Genomic DNA, 26,410 nt, shown 5'->3' on the forward strand with positions numbered 1-26,410 from the left:
TCTCTCTTTCAAGGTTTTTTTTGCACTTTGGGAGCACGAGTTACCCATCCATGATCATAATTGTTATTTTTATATAACATTGCTCGACGTAGCCTACATTTTGACAGCGAAAGGTAAATATCGAACAGCAGCAAAACACGCTTTCATGATTATCTTTTTAAAATACTTCCTCATAATATTGTCGTGAGATATCTTATGACTAGGAGTTCATATTCCGAGAAGAACAACGTCTCAAGATTGGCTGCACAATGTCAGGAGGACATTGAAGCCGAATATCGTGAGAAAGACATAGAAGCCGAAATTATAAAAGACAAGGCAGATGTAAACGTATATTCCAGACATATTGCTGTTCAAGTAAATACTGTAAGATTAAGTGAACTGTAATATCATAAAAATATTCGAGCGAAAGTGTACAGACTCGAAAACAAAATTGTGGAAATAGAGAAGGAACTTCAAGAGGCGAAGGAAGAAATTAATAGCTATACTGAGACAAAGTCAGTAAAAGGTAAAAAGTAAAGGTATCCCTGTAATATGCCATGAAGGCACTTAGGGGACATGGAGGTATAGCCCCATGGTTTCCATGACCTCGGCACTAGAATGAGGTGGTGTGGTCGGCACCACGCTTTGATCGCATTTTACCCCCGGGAAAGACCTGTTACTCAATTTTATAGGAGGTTGAGTGAACCTCGGGACCTTTCTGAAAGTTTGGCAACAAGAAAAAATCCTGTCACCCCCTGGGGTCGAACCCGGGACCTTCTAGTCCGTAGCCAGCTGCTCTACCAACTGAGCTACCTGAGAGAAAGTCAGTAGATAACATAAAGAAATCAGCACATGATGGCTACAAAATGGCTGCATATATATACTGGATCAAATTAGAAATTAAAAAAAAAAAATCGTCCAAAATGGTCCGAGCCAATTATTCGGTACTGCTTATGTTGGCGAATATCGTCTCTTAAAGGCTACGACTTTGGAAGAAATTTAAAATTAATACAAGCACCGTCGCGCAGCATATTAGATAGGTATATGGGCTCAACGGAATATGGCGTTGGTGTTTCTCCTTTAATTAAACAGACACTAAAGTTAGAAGCCACAAAATTGAATGAAATTGAGAAAGTAGTTTCGCTTATATGCGATGATATAGCAATAAAAGAAAGCTTGCTTTATAATAAAGAAGAGGATAAAATTTTTGGTTTAGTCGAAGCTGAAGGAGTTTATAATAAAGAAATAGGAATAAATCCCGTCTTAGCCAACAAACTTCTGTGTTTAGTTATTCATGGATTATCTACCAAGTACACAATACCGGCAGCATATTTCATGGTACGAAATTTGCAAGGAAATGATCTGCTCTTATTAGTTCAGCAAGTGTTGAAAGCTGTAAAGACTGTGGATTTCATGTGCTTCGGCTTGTAACTGATAACCATAGAACTAATACTGCTATGTTTAAGGGTTTAGGCGGCGGAGATCTACAGCCTTGCGTAGTACACTCATGTAACTTGCAACATAATTTATATTTAAGTTTTGATTACTGTCACATCATCAAAAACATCCGTTCACAGTTTCTAGACCAGGATATAGCAGACAGAGAAGGAATGATCAGTTCAAAATTCATGAAGGAAATATACAGGATACAAAAGGACTTAGCTGTGAAACCCATTCGATTTCTAATGAGGAAGCATGTCGAACCCAGTTCCTTTGAGAGAATGAAAGTTCTTTATGCTGTACAGACATTTTCACTGGAAGTTACAAGCACTTTGGACTATATGAAGGACAATCATTTACGTCTGACATCTCGGGTAAATTTTTCAGAAGCAGGACCAACAATACGTTTTATGAAAAATGTGTACAAATTTTTTTACTGTACACGACATAAGCGATAAATTATCTGTTTACAGTATTTTACTCGGCATTTCTTTTCGGGGACGGGGGAGAATTTCTTAATGAAAGCAAAATTTATCACACTTCAAATGGGCCTTTTATATATGGGGAAGTTACTTTTTGGCAATACTGAACTTAATAAAACAGTAGACCAAGCGTCCGTATAACAATTTCATGGATTGGAAAATATTGCAGGAAGATACCACATACTGTCGTTAATTCAAACCGTGATTTCCAATAATCTCGTAGCTCGGTTAAAGGAAGCATATATTTTTTCGTAAATATATTTAAACTTTTTGAAATATTTTATATAAGTTTCAAATATTATTTCTATTACGTTAATTGATTTTAATAATAATTTTAGTAAACGCCTAAAGCAAGTATAGGCCTACTTATTTGGATGTAGTATCGCTTAGAAAAAAAATTAAGTTTTAATTTCAGTATTAATAGTATTACATATTAAGCATTGCGGGAGGATTCGGACACTCTGGGCCATCGTTTCCATAAGCCCTTGTCTCTTCTGGCACCTAAGACTTCGTAATAATAGTTATTTTAGGGTACTTTGCATATATTGATAATGTTAATAGTGGTAGGCACTAACTGCCGCCTAGCGGCAAAATAACTTTTTTCAAGACTCGCACATAAGCGTTGATTGAGCAGGCAGTGTAAACAGCCATAGGATGTGATCCAGCAGGCAGTGCTGTATTACGATCACAGAGTTTGTAAAATTAGCAGTACAAAACTCTTTGGTTTCGAAAGTTCTTTGGTTATAAGTTTTGCCCAAAGACGTTATAATAGTATACTAGACTCACACAGAGCGCTGGTGTGTTGTCCAAAATTGAAACCAGTCTGCGCATGTTTACGCCTCCATGCTACTGGTAGAAATAGAGCGGTAAACACGATTGTCATACTTGTCCTTTGTTTTGTCTCGGGTGTTTTTAGTGAATAGTGTGAAAGTAATGGCAATATAATTTTGAAAGATGATATATTATCGCCGCGGACTCATGCTTAACATGCCTGCATTATACAATAACGTGCGGTGTGGTTTAAAAAAAAAATTTTGCCGACCGATTGTTGCTCTGTAGGTTTCACTCTAAGCGTCACGTTGTCACGTCTACTTTCTCGATAAGAATAAGCACTAGTTTGTTATATTGTTAACCCTTCGTTACTCGCGTTAAATTTCGTAACGCCAGTACTCACCTGGATTACAATGGTAATCCACATTTGTTTTTGTTTGCAGACATGGTTTAAACATTGCAATTAGATTTAAATGTTAAGAAATATATTGTTTTCAGTTATTACAGTAATGAGAATGGATATGTTGCGCATAACGGAACGTATTAAATATAAATATTAATAATGAAACGTATTATAGTACACAAATTGCATTCAAGTGACATGTTTACATAATGTTTCCACACTGGACGTGTCTATGAGTCATAATTTATTGTTGTACCATAGTTATGAGTTAGTTCACTATCATCATAATTAATAGGTTATCTAGAATTGTTGCTCATTCGCTGTGTGAAGGTCACCTGATCTCTTGATGTAAACTCTCCCACAGGAAACGCAAGTTCACTACTGCTGACCTTTGTTACGTCATATTTGATAACTAAATACCTCACTCAGGGGTGTAGCAATGAAATAATTCAGGGATGTAACAATCATTCACACTTCACATATAATATTTTACAGATGTTTTTGCAGTTCAGATTTAACGCACATGATAGCCTAATCTAAATCTGATTCAATTATCTAAGTAGGCCTACGCATTTCTTCCATACAGTTCAAACAAATTACATGTTTAGTAAGTCAAAGAAAATAGAGGCCAGCGTCGTGAATTTCTGCTTACATCATCATAGGCTGAGCATAACTGTTCCAGGACATTCACAGCACATTTAGTTCTATTATAAAATGATATTATTTCATGTTTCTAGCTGCCTCCCGTTTCCTCATCCATTGCCTTATCATAATGCATGGTTGATAACGCTAACAGTGTTTTTTTTCTTTGGTACATACGAAATAATTGTGCAGCGTTCATTGAATCCAAACAATGTACTGTTAACTTGCCTGTCTTAGTAGTTGTGAAATGGGGAGGGATTTCTCTTTGTTTTCTTTCTATGTTCCTACAAGTGTAATTTTGTCATTTTCTAGAAGATCTAAACACAGAGGTACGCTCATGAAACAGTTATCGGTGGTCACATTTCTTCCTGTTCCTTTGATGGGATGAACCAGCCTCTTCACCACTGCATGTGCACTGTTACTTCGGTGAAATGGACAGTCTGGTTGAATACCAGCATAAATTTCCAAGTTATGAGTGTAATATGTTTTCACATCCACTTTAGCAAAAATTTTGATCCAACATTTTGTTGGTTTAGTAGGTATATGCTCTTCATGGGACATCGTCCTCTGAATGCAACCAACTGCTCGTCTATAGTTACATATTCGCTTGGACTACAGCACTTTTGTGAGTTCTGAACAAATAACTCTAATACTTCACGTATAGCAGCCAATTCATAAATTTCTTTCCTTTCCTTTTGTCATAAATGTTATCAAAGAGTAGACATCGTAACAAAATTTAGAATCTATTGTAGGTCATTGTCAGGTAAATTGACTCTATTCCTGTGCCATTTTTATCCCATAGTTCTCTTACGTTCAGTCTTCCCGATTTCAAGGCGCCAGCAAAATACAAAATACCCAAGAGTGCCTCAATTTCTACGTCATTTGTTAATTTGCAATCTCTGTCACGTCCGTAATTACGCTTCACTTTTTCAATACAAATATTAGTACCCTTACAATTACATTGATTATTGTCTGATCAATAAAGCAGTCAAAACTCCCTGTGTGGGTCCGCGCAATTCTTGCAGCCCTTTTAGGGCTCGATAAATGAATCACTATATTTTGTGCTCGTCTTCTCCCTCGTTGAGCTACTGGTTCTTCCTGCCAAATTGTCATCTTTTTTCTACCCGTATAGCAGTTTCCATCATTTATAGACATTAGTCTTTCATCATCACCACCACCACCATCATCATCATCATCATCATCATCATCATCATCGTCTTGTTCTGAATTAGAATCGTGAACTTCATTCTAAAGATCTCCCCTGTTGCTTTCATCATCACTTTCATTTTCAATGCCATCATCAATATCTTCATCCAGCCATTTGCAAATGTTGTTTGTAGTTTCCGTACCCATTGGAGCAAACTGCGAAGAGGATGGAACGATGTCACACATATTTTCATAAACTTACTGCATTGCATCACTTATAACCATATTAAAAACTATTTCACTTACCTGAACAAAAAACTGACGTCAGTACTCGCGTGGATTACAATGGTAATCCACTCGGAAAAATTGTGCATCACTTTATAAAACTTCGTAAAACTTTCCAAAGGGTTGCGGCAAATACGTCTAAACACCAGTAATGCCTCACTTAGAATGTGACGAGAAATTGCATTGACGCTCAACTACGCAGTGCTGCAGGCAGTGACGTAATAGAGGATTAAATATCAGTGGATTACTATTGTAATCCACGCGAGTACTGAAGGGTTAAATGGCTATTATTATTATTATTATTATTATTATTATTATTATTATTATTATTATTATTATTATTATTATTATTATTTCATATACGAGTACGTTGGCTTTCTTAACTCTTAATAATAACTCTTTAATAATAATTTTTAATCACATACCTTAATGTTCGTCCTCAGCACAAGACATTGCAACCTCGGGTTTAGTCTACGTGGATTAGACAAGTAAGTGTCATTTAATAATAATTGAAGCAGCTTATTGGTTGCATTATTGAAATTGAGGCGAGTGATTGGAGCGGCGACACAAGAAATTGAAAACAATAATACAATTAAATTTCAAAGACCTGCCGAACGCATGAGGCCGCTCAAAGACCTGCCGAATGTTAACCATGAGAGCGCGGCGATAATACCATCCCTGTTTAATTTTCCAAGCTATTTGCAAAAGGTACGATATAATATTATCTCTTTTGTTACAATATCAATATCATTAAAAATCAATCAGTAGTTTACGACAATAAAGAATACTTAATTGTTAGTAAAAGTATATCAGACTGTAGAGAAATCCCACTGAGTGAATTATTTAGACTTACACATCAGATGTTAAAACATTAGTGGAAAGATAACTTTTTGTTTTTATTATGTAAATGAATTTATCTGCAAGATAATAAACTTTCATTCAAGATCCATATATGGATAAATAAATATACAGATAATAAATAAATAAATAAATAAATAAATAGCTATAATAGCTAAGCCTCCTTTGTGAATTTATGATTCAGAGTTCACCTATAAATAACTCTTTTACATTTTGCCGGATATATTTTATTAACAAAAGCAAGGAATGGCATCTTATTGATATTGCATATGTGCATAAAAATTATGTACCATCACTCCGCAAGCAATGATAATATATCTATTTTATTTATTTAAAATAAAAATACAATATGTAAAAAATCCACACATAAAAAGTATGTGTTTTTTTTATCTTGCATAAAGTGATTGTTTAGTTTTTAGGTCTTCACCTTCACGTTACCTATTGTTTGCAATGTATTAGGTACCGATACTTTTTGTAATTGATAGCATTCCCTTTATTAATTGAAGAATGAATTCAATGTAATTTGGCTACCTTCGCATATTATATTATGCCAGATTACCTATGTCCTGTGGTCTAAAAGTACCGGTAATATAATTCATTTTTGATTCTCTAAAACTTAACAACAAGTCTATACTGATTATCGCATATTTATTTCACTTAAGAATTTGATTATAACAAGAACTTGTGTAATCAAGGTGCATATATTTATGTCTTGTGATCTAAGAGTTAATATGTTAATATAATTTTAGATTCTCTGAAACCTAACAATTCGCTGATTATCGTAAAATTATACAATCTATAATGTGTATTGTGTAGGCCTAATTATGGATGTATCAGTATGTTTTCTATAAATTGCTGCATACGTATTTTCTTTTCTTTAATGTTCTAACACATATCAATGAAACTTTGAATATGTTTATTTCGTCCTAATTTTACGTTAAACGTCGAAAATGGCCATAATATGTCAATTTTAGATCATCACAGCGTTAAATTGCGTGATTTACGCACTGCTATTATTTGTCTGCTCTCCAACAATATGGCGGCAAGCGCAGCGTTCAATTTGCCCCGGTTTCCTCGTTTCGCGCAGCCGAGACTGTAGGGGCTTGGTTTTGCCAATATGACAGTTTTAAACACATATTATTAATATCCATTATTTCAGAATATATCAGTTTTATAACATTCGGAGTATTATTACTATTACTATATAGCCAATTTGAATTTTCATTCGAGGACAAAGTAGTCATATTAGTCTACTGTGTATGACCTATTAACCTCATTTGTTCAGTTGATAATTGTTGGATGTTGGCATTCCTATTCTGTTTAAATCTTGAATAAATTATGGAATGGACGAACATGGCTGCTTAAGGAAGAAATTTGAACAGATCCAGTTAATTTAGAAGTTACTGGTGCTTTCCTGGGATAAACTCCAGAACATGGATTGCACCCTTTCCCTCTTACTTCAAAATTCAAACCTTGTGCACACAAAATAAATTATTGGCACTGAAAAGTGCCTTTTCGTAAATATAATGATGCGCATTCTACAAACGCAGACAAATCTGCTCTTTTTAGTATTATAAGACAATTTGGTAGGTGCAATCCGTGTTCTAAAATTTTCGGCTAAACTCCAGAACATGGATTGCACCCTTCCCCTCTACCCTCACCGCACCTACCGTGCAACTAGCTACTTTCCTTGCCAAAGACGTTGTAGTTATATATCTAGACACACAATTGGCGTTGGTGTCGTGTACAAATTTGAAACCTCTCGCGCAGGTTCGCGCGACGCCATGTTTGGGGAGCACGAATGATTGTTTCTATAAAGCATTCGGAGTTTAGAAAATACAATTGAGTATATAGGCGTTTTCTTAGTGGATTTCCTCCTTCACTGTAATATAGCTAAACTTATTTTCGTATTTTCTAACGTATAATATAAAATAACACAAGTAAATCTAAATATTGTAACTAAGCATTGTTTTAAATACAAACGCCTTATATTGCTCATAAATAGACATCAGTTTATTTCTATTTCCTATGACCGAATACATGGAATATTTTTACTTATGTTATTTTATATACGTTAGAAAATACGTAAATAATTTATTTAAATTATGTTACAAAGAGAGGGATGTCCGCTAAAAATGTCTATAATTATACCCAATGGTATTTTCCAGACACCTAACGCACTGTAATAATAATCCTCAGTGTTTTGAGAATCAGAGGCGATATGACTCTTCTACTGCAGACATTGATTGCAATTCCCTTATTCTTACATCATTCTCAATGACACAATATTGTCAAAATGTGATTGTGTTCATTGCTGGCTTAGTTGTTAAATAATTAAGAAAAATATGGTGTAATAAACCTAAAGACTCAATTTATGGTACGTAGCCTACCAGCAGTAAGCAAAATCTCTTTTATTTTTTTAACGAAAGAATAATGGGAGTCTTGTCATCCCATCATCTGAGATTATAGAAATATGCCCCTTAAGTGAAAGAGCGATTATACAGATGTTGACAGTTCAATGGCATATTACCACCCACTCTTACATCGTGTGAAAACAATGTGCTCCAGAAGTAGAACACTTGTACAATATTTCTACACTTATAGGAACATATTTTAGAAAATGGATCCCAGATTCCTCCCGAGAATCATATTTTTAACTTATTAAACTGACCATAAAAGTACATCAAGATCTACTGACGTAGCTCAGTGGGCTAAGGACTGTCGGTCTGGAGTCGCGCTCGGTCACGGGTTCGATACCCGCTGATTTCCTGGTTGGGTTTTTTCTTATATCCCCAACCGTAAGGTGAATATCAGGTAATCTGTGGCGAATCCTTGGCGTCGTCTCGCCAAATATCATCTCGCTATCATCAATTCCATCGATGCTAAATAATCTAGTAGTTGGTACAGCATCATTAAATAACCAAATAAAAGAGAGTACTACATAAAGAGCAGATGTTAGCACACAGCTTAAGGTTACCAGTACAACACGACTTTACATAAAAATGTTGTAAGACAATATTTAACGGAGTCAATAATAATAATAATAATAATAATAATAATAATAATAATAATAATAATAATAATAATAAATCAATAGGCAAGATGTTCTGTACACTAGGCATGAGTTCTATTACCGTATATGACTAATTGACTAATTCATGCATGTGACGTTTATTTCATACTACAGCTGTGATAATGAGGTATTGCACGGTAGACCTACTTAAATTTCAAACTAAAACATTAGGTACATGTTTCTATTTTACAGGTGTAGGTCTATATTATGTGAAATGGAAGCGAAATTGTTCATTTATCGTCCACATCAAAGTAACGTCTTATACAGGCAGTGTTTTGTTAATAATAGTTAATACTAATAATTTTCTTTTCATCTGAACTATTACTACAATATGCATTTGTATTTCTGTTGTCAAATAACTATACAACATCTTTAGTTACGGTATCAAATTGTTACAGTTTTCTTTCGTTTCATGTCAAACTATCGGTAACTAAGCTTGATTATGTCTTTAACGTGGTCGCTTTAAATGTTAATAAGATTTTTTTTTTTTCATTTATCCATTCAGATTGATTTATAAGAGAAACCAAACATACATATTAAACATTCAGCATTGTATAGTGCAGCCGTCTGCTGACTGCTAGCCGGTGCTTCTCCCAAAGCATGGCGGCGGACGCAAGCTTCAATTTGTCCCTACTCTAAACTTCTGCGCAGCCTCGGCTGTAGGGGCTCGTTCCTTGCAGACTCCTCCCTCTCTCGCGTTCTCACGCTTCATCTCGCTCCGTCCGAGACACGCGCCACCTCGAAACTCGAAACATCATGGCGGCCACTGGCGATCTCCGCAAACATCGCACCCCTTCCTGCAACAAGAAATAATTCGCAACGTTAAAGGTAAGAAAGAAATACGTTTGAGATTACAAGACTTCACGTCATCTACACGGTACAACTTTTTTTTCAACTTCACACGTTCAAGCCATGGTGAAAGAATATTCTTCCACCACGCGTTCAAGCAATGCCTGCAAAATTGGTATTTTAATACTAATATGGCGTATCTTGTAGGTAGAAAATCTTAATGTATCTTAATTCAACATGCGCTTTAAACTTGATTCTTTCAATGTTCTTCCCAGACTGCGTGCGTACGAGCATGAAAAACTGAACCACGTAGATGCAGCTTAACTGCACCGTAATGTTTTTTTTTTTTTAATTTAAACTGAATTCTTCCATCATATCTTAAACGTTTATTAAACTGAGAACTGTAATTTTTTTAAGGGATAAACTTCAGAACGCGATTACCTTCCTTCTACCACTACCACATGATGAATTGACTTCTGTGTTGAATTACAAGAGTGTATTAGGGCCTAACTGCAAGTACGCCAAAAGCTTTAAAGGTAAGCTAACAGAGTTAATATGCACTTTGGGTATGAACGAACATCTTATTTTTGCATATAGCTAAGTTAAGTTGGTCAGATATCTTAAAATTCATGGGACAGAATCTGATATGACTAAATATGTTGTTCCCGGTTTAATTCTTTACAGTTGCGTTACCAAAGGATGGCGACGTACCCTAGCTTGGGAACGCAATAGTAAAGAAGTGTCGTTCCCGAAAAGACATATTTTAGAAAATTTGACTTTACAGTTAACAGTAGTACCTTTACTCGAATAATTTTGATAAAATAAAAAGAGTTAAATTGCCGGAGATATTTATTATTTTTATAGACTCGTGGATAGAATTCTTCCAGGAATATTTCACAAACGTCGATTATACTGCAATCCTTCAATTGTTCTATGAAATGTAGTGTTATTAATGCATTATATGATACTAGCGTACTGCTGGTTTGTTTCAGTTGATAGAAAGACAAATGACGGAGTTTTACACTGTGAATGTGCTGCAGTGTACTGACAGAAATCGGATAGTAATGAGAAGACCTGGTTATTCCTGTTTCCTATGCCGAGTAATGCAGCACACAGCTTAAAAGGTAAACAATGGCGTTGGCATAAGCTCAATGCAAAGATATCCTTATATATCTTCAGTAAATAGTCAGGGTTGATAAACTGTAGTGATTTTTAAATTTAAGTGAGAATTTTTTGTCGAAATCAGATTTGTTTATTAAAATGGGTTTTTGCCTTCTTTTGTAATTCATTTAAACTTAATTTGCGCATTAGTTCCTACATAATTGTGTATTTTTAATGTGTTATTTTAAGTAATTAACAACATCGCTTCAAAAATAATTTACTATGTTTACACATAAGCCTCATTATTAATACATGAAGAGTTACAGCACTAATAACCTGTACTTAATGATAATAATAATTAGCTTAGACTTAGGCAAGATATTATGCTCAGTTTGTTATTCATTAGAAAAGAATTCAACTATTTAGAGAGATTAATATTTACAAATAGATTTATCAGAAGAGCTTAGCATTGTGTGTTTTCAAAGTAAATACGTAGCCCATTTGGCATTGTGCAACTTTTACTTTGAATATTGTTATGAGCTACAGCAATTCATTTCAATCCTCAGCATCATACTATGCTTTAATTAGGTGGTGATTCACCACTGTGCGCCGGTGGCGATATGAAGTTCAAGGAATAATATAATATTCGTTTTATTTGGTTATTTAACGACGCCGTATCAAATACTAGGTTATTTATTGTAGATGGAATTGGTGATAGCGAGGTGGTATTTGGCGAAATGAGCTCGAGGATTCCCCACAGATTACCTGACATTCGTCTTATGGTTGGGGAAAATCTCGGACAAAACCAACCAACTAATCAGCCCAAGCTGGAATGGAACAGAGAATAGAAGAGAACAATGGAAAACTAAAAAAATACCGAAAGTCTTCGTAAATGTTTAAAAGTAAATACGAAACAGGTTATACAGGTATATGCAGTACTACAACTTATTTTATCACTAATGAATGAATATAAGTTCTTGTTTGCTATAATTTTATGATAATCTGTAGCCTAAGCTTCTTCCGACCAGGTCGACCTGGTTGGCAAGTTGGTATAGCGCTGGCCTTCTATGCCCAAGGTTGCGGGTTCGATCCCGGGCTAGGTCGATGGCATTTAAGTGTGCTTAAATGTGACAGGCTCATGTCAGTAGATTTACTGGCATGTAAAAGAACTCCTGCGGGACAAAATTCCGGCACATCCGGCGACACTGATATAACCACTGCAGTTGCGAGCGTCATTAAATAAAACAACATTTTTTTCTTCCGACCATGAAACTGAACAGAGGGTGATCAGTGAGGGGTGGGGAGGGGATGGATAAGGCGTGGTTTCCCTGCTTGCATTCCTGTCCCTCACTTAATATCAAATTTCGATAATCCGAACAGGTCCCTGTTCCAATTGGTTCGAACTAGTGAGGTTCTACTGTATAGCAGTAGCGGCTATTCAAATGAAGAAGGTGAAAAACATTTCACTTGTAATTTGCGAGCCTTTTGATTTATATTTCATGTATTAAATTATTCAATTTAAAAACTATAGCGCTATAAATCAATAAATGTCAAGTACAGCATCACCAGGCTGTTTTAATATTCCCGCTGTTCACGTCTCAGTTCCTTGAGCTGCAGCGACGAGGCAATGATTCTCAGATTTAAAATATTATTTTGTTCTTCTATGTTAGGGTGGTTGCTATGACAACGACACGCACTTCCACATTCTTCAAGAAACGGGTGTTGCTGTGACGAACACGTATTTGGTCTTCAGCCCAGCCGATGCGCTTTCTATAATGGGCGACACGGAAATTTACGACTATTTGTCTGTCCAGTAACATGGCCCGTCCTAAAGAAATTTCTTTCCTAAAAATTCTGCTTCGTCAATTCTTCTTCCCATATAGGTCCTATTATGTTTTATGTTTTTAATTTTTGTGCTGATATCTTCATTCCTTTCATTTTTTATTCTTCTGGCCACAATTTTACTGTTCCTCATAGGAAAATTCTATTAAAAATTAATACTATGAAAGCAATGGAAAGAAAGTTTGATATTCCGAACACAGCCTTTTTAGTGGAAGTTTGAATGAATTTTTGCCTTTCCTCAGTCTGTTTTTCGTCGTGTTTTGTGTCGGTAGGCATATGTCGAGCTATTCAGTTGTGATAGGCCTAATTTTTAAAATATAATTTATTTTACTTATCACTTTATTAGGTGAAGATATTAAGTGCATTTCAGTTTTTAATTAATTTCTAATAAGTGTGTTAGGACCTACCCTATAAGTTTTTGTATTGTTATGTTGCAATGTGAAAATGAATCCGTTCAATAACATAGTGTGTACCTTAATTCAAACCTCATTTAATCGCTGGTGTGAGCAGTATAAGAGATATCTATTGTTTTTAGACAGAACTAACCAATTTTAGACATAAACTGTAAAAAGTTAAACTCACAAGCTGGTAAATCATACGAACTTAATTTTAAAACTTCATGGTACTGCAAGCATCACTGAGTGGTTGTGTGGGAGCCACTACATTGAAATACTATATTATTAGTCATGCCTACTACTTGGAGTTAAAAAAACATGTGTGGAATGAAACTGGATTCAGTGATTTTCTAAAATAATGTTAGTCTTGCTCTACAAAAACATGAAAATTCGGCAGAACATTTTTTTAAAGTGCGTGCTGCAGTTAAAAAATTTACAGAAAAATATGAACACTATTGGGAATAACCTGAAAAAAATGCTAGGCTATTGTTAGTGCAATATATTGAAAATGTTTGTTTAAACAGACATGTTATGCGGTCAGTCATCGACACTGCTTTGTATTTAAGCAAGCAGGAATTATCATTTCGGGGCCATGACGAAAGCATTTCTTCACTTAATGTGGAAATTTCAGATAGCCTACTGCACTATGTTAGAATTTTGAATGTAGCAAAAAGTAGAAGTGAATTCTCAGGGAGAAAGTACAGACTGCTGCTTCAGTTGAAAAAATGATGTAGAACATGATCGTAATTACACAATATTGTTCTTTGAGATCATTGACAACATCATCATGCAGAACGATAAAAGATTTGGGGATTTAGAAAAACTTCGTTTCGTCAGCCTTGCTGATACTTCCAAATTTGACAATTACCTATAGTATAAATTTCCCACATGATCTGCTTTTTTCACTATAAGCTAGCTATTTCAACATATTAAAAAAGACCCAGGTTCCAAAAACTGAACTTGAGTTTTATACCGGAACAGTGAATATAGGAATAAACCAATTAAGAAAGTGCTAGACTTCTTCGTGACACAAAGATGTATTTGGAGAAGTGTATAAGTTATATTCCCTCATTTTAATACTACCGTCTTACTAGCGTACCAGTCGAGAGGAACTTCTCATGTTTAAAACAAATAAAAACAAGACAAAGAAACTCAATGTCACAGTAGAGACTGTCAGCGTTAGGGAATATTTCGCTCCAAAAAGATATGTTGGACAAGATGATGGAATCACAGGCCCTCCATGAGAACGTTATTGGCAGGTTCGCAGCCCTGAAGGAATGGAGAATCAACTTAGTGTACAAGATAGGTAAGCAATAAGCATATGAAGAGTCCACTGCAAGAATGATGGATGTCACTTTCTTTTCGAAAATGAAACAAGACTGTCAATGTATAGCTTAAGACATATAGACTGTACATAGAGAGTTATATGACATTAACACTGATAGTTATTGTCCAGTAATGATCAGAAAAATCACAGTTAAGCTTTGAGCGCTAAGCATTTCAAACTTTCAATTGCTTCTCCTGAAAAATTATTCCAAAAGACATCCATCATTCTTGCAGTGGACTCTTCATATCTTAATTTACATGTACCGGTAAGTGCATTGATAACTGACAGAAATAAATGCAATGAAATCGCTTTCACGATTGAATATCATGGGAATTTATGGGAGGGAATTACTTTAGTTACTCGTACATAGAGTTCCGAGTATCAATGCAACTAGCCTACATGGGCTTTGAAAACCTTGCAACAATTTTGTGCTTCACCTACTTTTTCAGGTATGAGCCGCTACTGCTGTATACACCCCATAATAATAATTAGGCTTTGTAATTCAGCTACCTATAAACTGGAATGTGGTTGTCTGATACAAAGTACAGTATATGTGACGTCACAGCGCAGGTACAGGTACGTTGGTATACAAAATAGTAATGCATCCTCTCCTCTCTTCCTCTAGAACAGCGGTGACCAAAGTGGGTGTCGTGATTACATCGTGTAACATAGACATTCAAACGGGTACGAGGAGTTTACTGTACATTGCTGTGTGTTTCATTCACGTACTGAAGGCAAGCAGTGGCAGTATCATGTCGCTCTACAAACTCTGTCTCTACAAGCAATAAGAGGTGGTATCGTAAAGAATGAAGAAACATTTTTCTTGTTCTTTCGGACAAAATGTAATAGCTTATTATGTTTACTTTGCTCAATGGTTCAATTAGGAGTATGTATATAGAAATATTAATTGCCACGCTGAATAATGTATTATTATTTTTAATATCATTATTATTATTATTATTATTATTATTATTATTATTATTATTATTATTATTACTGAGCACTAAGTATGTGTTTCTATAATTCTTCTGTATGTGCATGAATATTGATATTTTTAGATCTTCTCCCTAGAAGGTTAAATTATTAGGTTTTATCTCAATTTTAATCTTCTTAATCTTTAGATGAGGGTAACTGTTACAACTCTAAAAATTTCCTACTAGGACATAAATGCACATATAACAGTTTTAAAGTTATGCTATTTAGTTTTTTTTTTTTTTTTCAATTGGAAAGTGTTATATTTTACGTTGTAACAGTTTTCCATTCTCAACTGTTGCTAAAAGCAATGTTCCATTTTGACTTGTAACACTTTCGCACTGAAAATATCCATGCTTCGAGTTTAGATTTTGCACACCTTGCAGTACTTAAAATAATGGTAGCATAATGCTGCCTGCATTGTGTTAAACATAATGGGCCCTATTCATAGACATTCTTAGAGCGGGTTAAATAGCTACTTCCGGTGGATGATCAGCGAACTAACGTTTTTCGTATTCATAAACTAGTGTTAGCGATAATACGTGTACTAAGAGGGGTTTGGCTGGCTAAATTTTAGCCCCCGCCGGTAGGGTAGTTTAGAGGCCGACTAGCTTAGCAAGATGGCTGTTATGATGCAGTGAATGTGGGTTATGTACGTCGAATTCGTGATGTGAGACGTAGGAGGAAGACGTAACTACCGAGATTGGACATATTTAGAAAATATGAAGTATACAACATTAGTCAGGCTTCTGTAAGATGTATAATAACGAATGTGTCAGTAGCAATCACTGGACTTGCGCCTCGTTACGTATGTTTTCCTAGGGAAGAAAAACGAATAACACTGCGAGAAAGTTTGACGACATTGCAAGATTTCCTCAGGTAATTATATTTCATGATTTGAATATTGTATGTGAATGCTTTCTTAGAGAAATTTGTACTGTACCGGTACCATATTGGTACAGTAGGCCTATTGTGATATTTCATCATTTTTAGGTTATTGGCGCCATAGATGGCACGCACATACCCATAACAAATGTAGGAGGAGAACTGTCACAAATATATATCAACCGAAAAGGATGGTATTCTCTATTAAACGTTCAGGTACGTACTGTAAATGAAATTACAACCCGTAAGAGGTTATGTAGACCTAGGCTGAAATTTTGGTGAAACTAGCGCTGAGGTAGTTCCGATGATTTCGATACTGAAAATCGTTGAATTTGTAAGATATTTTTGTAGAGATGCAGTTGGTCATATATGCAAGGCATTATAACAGCCAAAAATAATCTAACCTAATCTATCACAGATTCGTATATGCAAGGTGTATAAGCAGAGTACGAAGAGAACCACCTCAGTGCTAGTTTAGCTTTTAATAACTTTATTTACATTTTAGATAGTAATGCATTATATTACATTATTTCAGTTAAATGGTACAAGAAAAAGATTTGTAATTTGTAATTCTCCAGAAAAGCTACACTGAAGAATACAATAAAAAATCGCCTCAATGTTGCCCCCCCCCCCCTCCTTCTAACTAATTACTAATATAACATGCGAGAAGTCCAGGGAGAATTATTAGAGAAATGGTGTTATATTGGTAATAAGTGGGAGTGTGGGAGCTAAAACAGTGCATTACAGTATGTAAGTAACAGTACCCAAGTAACTATTAAACGATTTTTATGTTGAAAGTATTTGTGGCTGCTGACTAAAACCACATGTTTATTTGGCCTACTGTATATACCTATGTCACGGAAGTCAGTGAAGCAAAGATCTATTGTTCCTCCTTCAATGTAGCTTTTCTGGAGAATTACGAGAAGGTCAAGCAATACATCAACATAATACATAGATGAGCAAACCTAAGATAAATTTAACTAATATCATCTCTTTGATAAAAAAAAAACAGCACCTTTTCTATTGCTTCATATGTTACTGAAGGCCTTACTTATAAAAAGACAAATATTTTGTAAAACCTGATAATTCATTTTATGTTACTGTTTTTATCACAGCTCTTTTTTGTGATGGGGTCAGTGGTAATTATTTTTACTTACAGCCTTGCCAAATGACCTGTTTCAACTATAACTTTCATTTCTCTAGAGATGGTATGTTTTCATTTCTTTCAGGTGTTTTAAGAATTTGTTGTTTCAGTTTGTTGTTGTATTTCCTTTTACACTCCATTTTAGACAGTCTCTTCTTTTTTAACACTATATGGTACTGCTTGCATACTTGAATGTAACATTTTTTCTTTGCTTATCACATTCTCTCTTTTAGGTTACATATGCAGGATAAGACTGAGGATCTGCTTTTAATTTCTCTCGAAATTTCCTCATCCTTTATCGGTTTAGTGATGCTGAAGATGAAACTATGAAAAATATTATGGGATCATAATGATGGATTCATAGAAATATGTTTCAAGTTTATAGGTTAACTAGCTACATGTACATGTTTTAGGTTACTTTTGCAAAGCATAAAGAAAATCCAAAGTATAGGCGTAGAATTTAAATTAATTACTGGAATGTTAATTTTTGTGTTATGGGTGAGACATTATATAAAAGTGTTGCAATTTATATTGTGATGTCTTAACTTCAGAGTGGCATGCTTACACAACTGCTGTAGGCTGTTAGCAGCTCTAAATATCAGAATGAAAAAAACTCAAAGAATAAAAACTATTGCTTAGTTAAAAAACTTCAAAATTTTTTACAAAAAATAGCACAAAAAAGGGATACAATTCACTTATATGAGTGACAAATCACATTCGTAGCTTTCATTTGTGTACCCACATGATAGTTTTTTTTACCAGTTTTAATTTTTATAGAAATTCCTTTATGAAATTGCTAGTTAACACATATATTACCTTATTCATTTAAGGTTATAAGTGATGCAAGTTTCCAAATTCTGGATATAGTGGCACGTTGAAGAGGAAGTGCCCATGACTCTCGCATTTTCAATGAGATTAGAATTAAGAAGCGATTTGAACAGCATGAATTTGGACGCTTCATTTTGTTGTGGGATAGTGGTTATGGTGTACACAAATATTTGTTAATGCTTGTAAAGTGAATTACTCTACTTGCAATGTATTGTGTATTTTTGTATAAGCTTAAGTGATGAATTCTATATGCTATAATTCATTAAATTTGTTTGATAAAATATCTAAACTTGTAAATTGAATTAATCTGCTTGCTATATGCCTAAATTATTGTGTAGTTCAACTAATTGTTTATGCCTTTAAATTGAATTAATCTGCTCGCTAGGTATTGTCTTAATTCAATTGTCTATGCATGAAAATTTAATTGATCTGCTTGCTATCGTTTTATACTTTTTTATACCATTTTAATTATTTTTATACCTATTTGCAGCTGCTCTCGGGCTTGGGTTAGATTCCTGCTTGGACTGATTACCTGGATGGATTTTTCAGAGGTTTTCCCCAACATTAAGGCAAATGTTAGGTAATATGTGGCGAATCCTCGGCCTCACCTCATCTTGCCAAGAATTTGTGTAACTCTTGACCTGTTCCACATCTTAAAGCTTCTATGGAACAAAATAAATTAAATAAAAAAAAATGAAATACTGTGTTATTATTCTAAATGATCATGGACAGAAACCAATGAAAAGTAAGGGAGAATGTTAAACTTTTGTATACCACATAATGTAACTGTGTACACCAATCACACTATTACTTTCTTATATTATATGTTTTTTTTTTATTGTTTAAGTTTGAAAGATTATCATTTTGTTGGAAATTATTTCATTCTAACATCTAAGAAAATATAAGATACTCTAAGTTATGTGAACTGACTGCACAAATCACTGGTGTGCACTTTGTATTTCATGTCAATTTTATTTCTTATGAATCACTTATACATTCGTTTCTTGGGTTGCTATACCTGCAATATACACCTCAATTTTTAATATTCTAATTATTATTATTATTATTATTATTATTATTATTATTATTATTATTATTATTGCAGCAGTCTAGTACCTGTTTGTGTCACTGAGTGAGTATCCCCAGCTTAGTTTGTGCAGTTCATTTTTGAAATGTTAAAAAAATGGACTCCAGAGAATTACAATTTACAAAGAGAGTTGTCTTCAGCCTTAGCCATCTGCACAAGTTGGGAGATGCAAGATATGTCCGAGAAATAGGGATGGGAAGTGTAGTACAGAATGCCATGTGAGTGCAATGACCATTCAGACACTACACAGTAAAGGTGTGCATAAATTGTAAAGAAATTATTTAGAAAGAAAAAAGAGAACTGTTAATGATAATTTCTTTATAATATAAACGTTTCCTCGATAAAAGAGAAATAGTACCAATTTTTCATAGGGCATTTTGTAAACTTGTACTCATTTGCAATCATATTCTGGGGTATACATGTAATAAGATTGGTGTAGGCCTACATTTAGAGGTTGGTATACAGAAGGTTAATATACATACTGTACCGTGTGACAAATTACTTTCTATGCTTCCTTATTTATAGAAGTCACTGAAAACCATTATAGTCCATATATTAACATCTTCGTCAATTCAAAGTAAAACAAAAAGTTGAAGTATGCATAACGTGGAATGTTGCTAATAAACTTATATTTGAATCAGTAATTTCTGAATGGACTTTATTTCAAAATCTCATCTCCATAAAAATCGCCTTACTGCAGGATTAGGGCCCTCTGAGAAGTGGTGTGAATATTGTGAAGCCTGCATAGATCTGAATAAAATACATGGAATAATCCCCATCATCAGAAAGGTGTATTCAAGTGAGAATATGATAGCGTTCTAAATTGATTTTAGCAAAAAGATTGGATAAAGTCCTTTTAGAAATGACTGATTTAATTATAGAGTTACTGTCTAATAAAAAAAAAACTCTCACATAAATTACTCCAAGTATAAATAGTGCATCCAGTGCCAATGCCCACACGTCACTGAAACAGATGGCAGAATGCGATTATTTTTTAATAGGATGTTATGATAATATACCTTTCCATGACATACACTAAGTTCAATATAAAAATATTTGATTTTAGGTACTGGCACCATAGATAGCACATAGATAATCTTGGAGAACTTTCACAAATAAACATCAAAGAAAGGTTAATATTTGAGGAGAAAAATTCGCCCCGGCACCGGGGATCGAACCCGGGTCCTTGATTCTACATACCAAGCGCTCTGACTACTGAGCTACGCCGAATTCAATCCACAGCACCAGTGGAACCCTCCTCCTTCAATGTTTTCTTTTGTGGCCTGACTCCAAGTTAGGCATATATGTTGACGTTTATGTCCAATGTCAACTGCCATTATACTAGGAGCGCACTCAGTTGAGTGACTTGTTTGGCCGGGAATCCGCAGTTTAGTGCACAGTAATCTGTACAGAAATATGCACTGCAGCTATGAGAATATTATAGACTTATTAACTGTCAATATTACAGATATTATTCTGTAGGACAAATTAATAAGTTTATAATATCAAAGAAAGGGAGTAGTATAATGGAAACTCAGGGTTCTGTAAATTAAATTAAAACTCGTATGTAGGTTTAAACTTCGCTTCATACAATAATTTTATTCATATTTTGCATATTCACTTATTTCTAAGTTACAAACTATAGTACATTCTAAGGACAAAGGGGGAAAAGCCAAACAAAGCATGTCAACATAATACAAGAATAAGCAAACGCCATTACAAAAAAAAAAAAAAAACAAAAAAACAAAATCGTTTAGCATAGAGTGAGAGTATTAAGAAAATAAATATAGACCTTTATTTTTCTCCTCATTCCTAAGTTCCATATTCATTTCAGGTTGTAAGTGATGCAAATTAGTAACTTCTGAATGAGTTTCATGCAAAAATACAGACGAATCACCAGTAAAATGATCACAAGAAATGAGTGAAGCATTGCAGATTTAGCCCTGCATTGGAAAGAATCCTGCGACCAGATATTTACTCTAACATACAAGCTACATTTATTCAATTTACCTGAAGGGGTTAGGTACAGCTTACAGCAGTAAAATTTTGCAAATATTCAACATTTTTTCCACTATTACTGTATCTTGTACAATTATGAAAATTAGTACGTGTAAAATACTGTCCTACTATATGAAAAAAATATTTTTACGATTGGAAAAAAAAATATATATATATATATTTTTTCTAAATTCAAAATGTTGACAGTTCACTGTGCAGTGATGAAGCATTTCCCTCATAACTAAAAAACTATCCATGCAAAATCACATCTCTACCTTTGATAGACTGTCTGATAAAAAAATAAATTCATTTAAAGAAGTGGTGAAATATAAGTATTTTCTTCTAACACAAAATAAAACAAAATATTATTTATTGAAAGAGCATGATATTGTAAACATGAGTTTCAGCAATGTAATAAAAGAGAGAACATTACACTAAAGTACTACATTTCCAGTTTTTGTCCATTGTGCAACTCAAACCAAGAAATGGATTTGGAACACCTCAAATCTGTGCCTCAGTGGCTGACCATGACAATATCTTCGAAAAATATTGGAGTGCAAGAGGTCAAATGACTTTATTGTCAAATGCCTGGCATTAGAAAACAACATTTCCAGCTTTTCATTAGGCCCTCCTCCTATTCTTTTCTTTCTAATTGTGTTTTCTTAACATTTCCATTTCTAATAATAATTTTGCTTTTTTCAATTCATGGATCAATTCATTAGAGACTTCCAAGCCTAAATTAAAGACTCTGAATTAAATTTCTCTACTAACACCACCTTAATAGCATAGTTATAGACATAAGTGTAACTAAATTGCTTTAGGTAGGTACTTAAACCTCCATCAGGGAATATGTTCCAACTGAGGAACTACAGGTTTGATGAATGATGAATCCAGCAAAAACAAAAAAAAAAAAAAAAAAATAAGTAACCTGTCTTATAAATCGGCAAAACTCTTAACCGACATTAAAATAAGAAAAAGGAACACACACACATGTATAGAATTCACTAAACAACAATGTGAAAATAAAAAGTTGAAAACACTACTAGAGCCCAATATACAGTAATACTAATAGTCTTCAATCTGATGCAGTTGTCCCATTCAGCTTAGAAACTGGCCACAACTGTCCAGCAGCATATCTCCATCGAATAAACTTGTTACACTCATAACACTGTGCAGCATGCAACTACACAAATATAATAATGAACAAGAAATACTTACTACTCTACACCAAACCCCAGAAAATGATTGGGACAGAAGAATTTCAAGTTCCTATATACTGCTGGGAAGCTCGCAAGGAAATGAAGTAGACAAGAACTCAAGAAAATTTCACTACTAGTGCTACTATTACCATCACCACCACCATTACCACTACTACTAAGTTACATTTCTAGTTCTTTCATTTGTCCCAGATAATTTTTAACTTTGCATTTAATAATATTTTATTTCTAATAACAATTTTGTTTTCTGCAATTCATAGAACTTCTCATCACATTTAATTTTTGGGCTTCATGCTTAGGAGGAACACTTCTTCATACTCTGTCATTCTCGACGATCTTGCAGCAGAGTCCTATGGAAAGACGAAAAAAATGTTAATCATTTGCATACTACTGTACACAAAAGACACTACTTATCAAAACTGTGAATTTTTTTAATTGTCTAAGTTTGAAAATTTATCACATTGTTTGAAATTATCTATTTGATCCAAACATGCAAGAAAATTTAATTTTCTGCAAAATGTACTATGATTCAAATGCATCCCACTTCATATTGCAGATCATAAATTTTAATTGTTATGAAGCACTTATACATTAATTTGTTGGTTGGGTTGGAATAACTGTCATACAATGTATCACTCAATTTCTAGTATTCAAATTAATGTTCCCTTGTTTAACCGTTTCATATTAGTGATACATTGTAATATTATTGTTACATTTAATATTTATGTCTTAATACTAACTAAACTGTCCTTCATTAAAGAAAAATAGCCATAATTTGTCATCATGTACACAGTTGTAAAGTCCCATTCTGACCCAATGGACTGCCTTGAAATAATATACAGTACATTGTATGATTATTATAAACCACAAAAAAAAAAGTAAATTAAAATCATCAGTACCAGTTGCAGAAGACACAGCTCTGCTGGATGCATTAAGAAGATTGATTGATTGATTGATTGATAATATTGTAATCATAAATAGGCCTAGCAATATTCTTAGGTATGAATGAGAGCTTAAACTTACCTGTTGTTGACTACTGTAGAGACTGTTAACGCCCATTCACCTGGGATTGTGGAGACAGGATTTATTGCAGACATACGTGGGATTGATGATGATGATGGTGCAATACTAACATCCTGAAATAAGCATGTATTAATATTAAATGAAAACGTAAACATAATACTTATTGTATTATATAGATTCTACATCAGCATGGCAGCTTTGAGATGTGGAACAAGTAAATTAAGCAGATAGCCAAAATATGTTCATTAATACATAGTAAGTATTTAAAACATAATTAAACTATGCATCATTTTGCAAAAATGAATATAAAGCAATTTTGTTAATTCTTTTCTAAATTTTTCCTCTTGACCCATCAAAGCTTTAAGATAATTCTTTTCTAAATTTTTCCTCTTGACCCATCAAAGCTTTAAGATAATACATAAACAGTGAACGTTTTATAACAGCTGAGAATAATAGAGGTTAAATGGAAATCTAATTTGTCTTGTATTATATACACAGTGTTTAATATATCATAATATTATATTATGGATGTTTTGATTTCTGACATGAAACATCATGTAGGCTACTCAAAGAAAGTCTAAGGTCGAAAATCTTTCTTGCACTCCTGTCATTACTCTTAGGGCTTTCTATTGTAACACAATAAGAGGTAATCTATGTTTACATCACCACAACTACAGATTACATAGGCGTATGAGGTTTTGTCTTTTCAGTGCTGTAATAAATATGAGTTTGATATAGGTATATTTTACAAATCACTTACTAGCATTCTATAAACACACAAGATAATGAAATTTTATAGCTGACCATCAATTTGGATTCTACAAATTTCTTATGCTTATGTAGGTAATTCTAACCTCAAATAATGTTATTTCTTTTGACGAAGTAGAGAAAAGGATATCTCAGAAATCTCTAGGCGTTCCTACTGCCCTTTAAAATAAGGTCTCAGTTTTGATAATTCTTGTACACAAGATATTAGGCCTACGTTAAGGTATGATTGATAATTGTGTGGGTTGACATCAGATGTTTGTGACCCAATCCCCTATGGGTATTTACAAAGCCATATTATCCAAACTGCATTTATGGTAGCTTGCATTTTCACGATTGTTGTAGAATTACATTTTACTAGCATTATCAGCTATATTCCTACAAGATATATTATTTACGTTATATTAATTAGGCTACCAAGTACCTATTCAGAGTAGCCTTAGGTGACATAATCATACCAGAGCCACATTAAACATTTACCATGAAGTAATAGGCCTATCTTACTTACAAAAACATGTCCTAAGAACCAAAAACACATACCTCATATGTTAACATTCCATATCGTTTAGTAGGCCTACGTCATCAATGTCGGGAGCAGGGCATCCTCCACCAGTTGTTTTTAGTTATTTCTTCAACTAAAAGTAAATAAATATATACTGAATTAGAATAATTCACTCTTTGAAGTCCAATATTTCATAATAGTTACGTCTAGGCCTAAACTAAAAATATTACGTACGGTATAATATTATAACATTTCTACTTACATTTTCGACATTTCTTCTTGTGTAGTCGAATTCCCGCACGCTGCCATGTATATTTCTTGCTTTTTTTTACCACAGAAGAAAAAACAAATAGTTTATTGTAGTTTAATATCGCCAATAACCTCACAAATAAACAGAAACGATCCGGAATCGCTTGCGTCTGAGCATGACAATTGCCAGTCTGCACATGCGCAGTAGCATTTTCAGCATCGTGTAACAGTTTCCAAAGCTAATACGCCGACTAATGTAGCCACTGATTAATCGGCGTCTCTGAATCCTGTAAAAGTAACCTGGCTATAACCGGGGCTAGTTTAGAACGCTCGTAGCATGGGCTAGCGCGATGTCTATGAATAGGGCCCAATGTTGTTATTAATTTTGTCTTCACCATCGATGTAGTATTGAAATATTAATCATCGTGCATGTTCTTACACATCAGTATTTAATTCACTTTAATGTTTCATATTTTATATCCCTAAGAAAGATCAATGTTGTGTATATACTGCATATAAAATAGTACAGAAATTAAACCTGCAAGAAAGTTATAATAGAAATATAAAGGAAAGAAACATCAAGGGCTACAAAGACTAAAGATATGAAATCAGCAAAACAGGCTCCAAGCAAAGTTTTGTGCTACTCTGATCTTCAGGTAGTAGGCTACTTCTTTCATCTTGTGGTGAGTGTTCATCTTTATATTATAAAAGAAAACTGTCCTGTTACAATCTCACAATATATGAATATGACCACCTCTGTGGTGAGGGTTTTCCCTGAACTGTAAGGCAAATGCCAGGAAATTCGGGCCACAATGTTTCTGAATATCACCGGTCTCATTCATCATCGAAATCTTATCTATAACAAGTCAGTAATACATGTACAGTCGCCATCTAGTTCACAACAATAGAACCAGTCTCAACAATAGTACACAGGCCTTTGGATTTCACCCAGAAGATTAACTCGCGATGTGACCAAAGATGTTAAAGCGAGTATAAATAACAGCGGGGGAAAAAAAAAATATATATATATATATATATGAATGACATCACAAACAGCCAGGGCCATTGTTATTTTTGACATGAGGGCTTGGCCAAAAGAGGTTCAAATCAGATTGACACATGTCTCTATAAATTTCTCACTTCTTTGCCAAACACAGTAACAAACCAGGTAATTTTGTTTTTAGACTATTGTGCTGGACAAAACAAG

General features: G+C 34.1%; 4 long non-coding RNA genes across 4 annotated transcripts in view; 2 read left to right on the forward strand and 2 right to left on the reverse strand.

Annotated features, from left to right (window-relative positions):
* Window positions 1-9,108: 9,108 nt before the first annotated feature.
* LOC138693713 (uncharacterized) overlaps window positions 9,109-26,410 on the reverse strand; it is a 150,041-nt gene continuing 132,739 nt past the window's right edge. The window contains exon 3 of the long non-coding RNA XR_011330396.1: window positions 9,109-9,876. This is a non-coding gene — a long non-coding RNA (uncharacterized lncRNA). The remainder of the gene's footprint in view (window positions 9,877-26,410) is intronic.
* LOC138693712 (uncharacterized) lies at window positions 9,804-12,192 on the forward strand. The gene is made up of 4 exons (XR_011330395.1): window positions 9,804-9,907; window positions 10,286-10,404; window positions 10,861-10,992; window positions 11,672-12,192. It is a non-coding gene; the product is annotated as an uncharacterized lncRNA (long non-coding RNA).
* LOC138693718 (uncharacterized) lies at window positions 15,917-19,050 on the forward strand. Its single transcript, XR_011330400.1, has 3 exons — window positions 15,917-16,384; window positions 16,499-16,606; window positions 18,853-19,050. It is a non-coding gene; the product is annotated as an uncharacterized lncRNA (long non-coding RNA).
* LOC138693716 (uncharacterized) lies at window positions 21,018-25,571 on the reverse strand. Its single transcript, XR_011330399.1, has 4 exons — window positions 25,217-25,571; window positions 24,993-25,087; window positions 23,688-23,800; window positions 21,018-23,014 (listed from the first exon to the last, which is right to left on the reverse strand). It is a non-coding gene; the product is annotated as an uncharacterized lncRNA (long non-coding RNA).

This window comes from Periplaneta americana, unplaced genomic scaffold (assembly GCF_040183065.1).
Source record: "Periplaneta americana isolate PAMFEO1 unplaced genomic scaffold, P.americana_PAMFEO1_priV1 scaffold_18, whole genome shotgun sequence".
In the NCBI taxonomy this organism is placed as follows: domain Eukaryota; kingdom Metazoa; phylum Arthropoda; class Insecta; order Blattodea; family Blattidae; genus Periplaneta; species Periplaneta americana.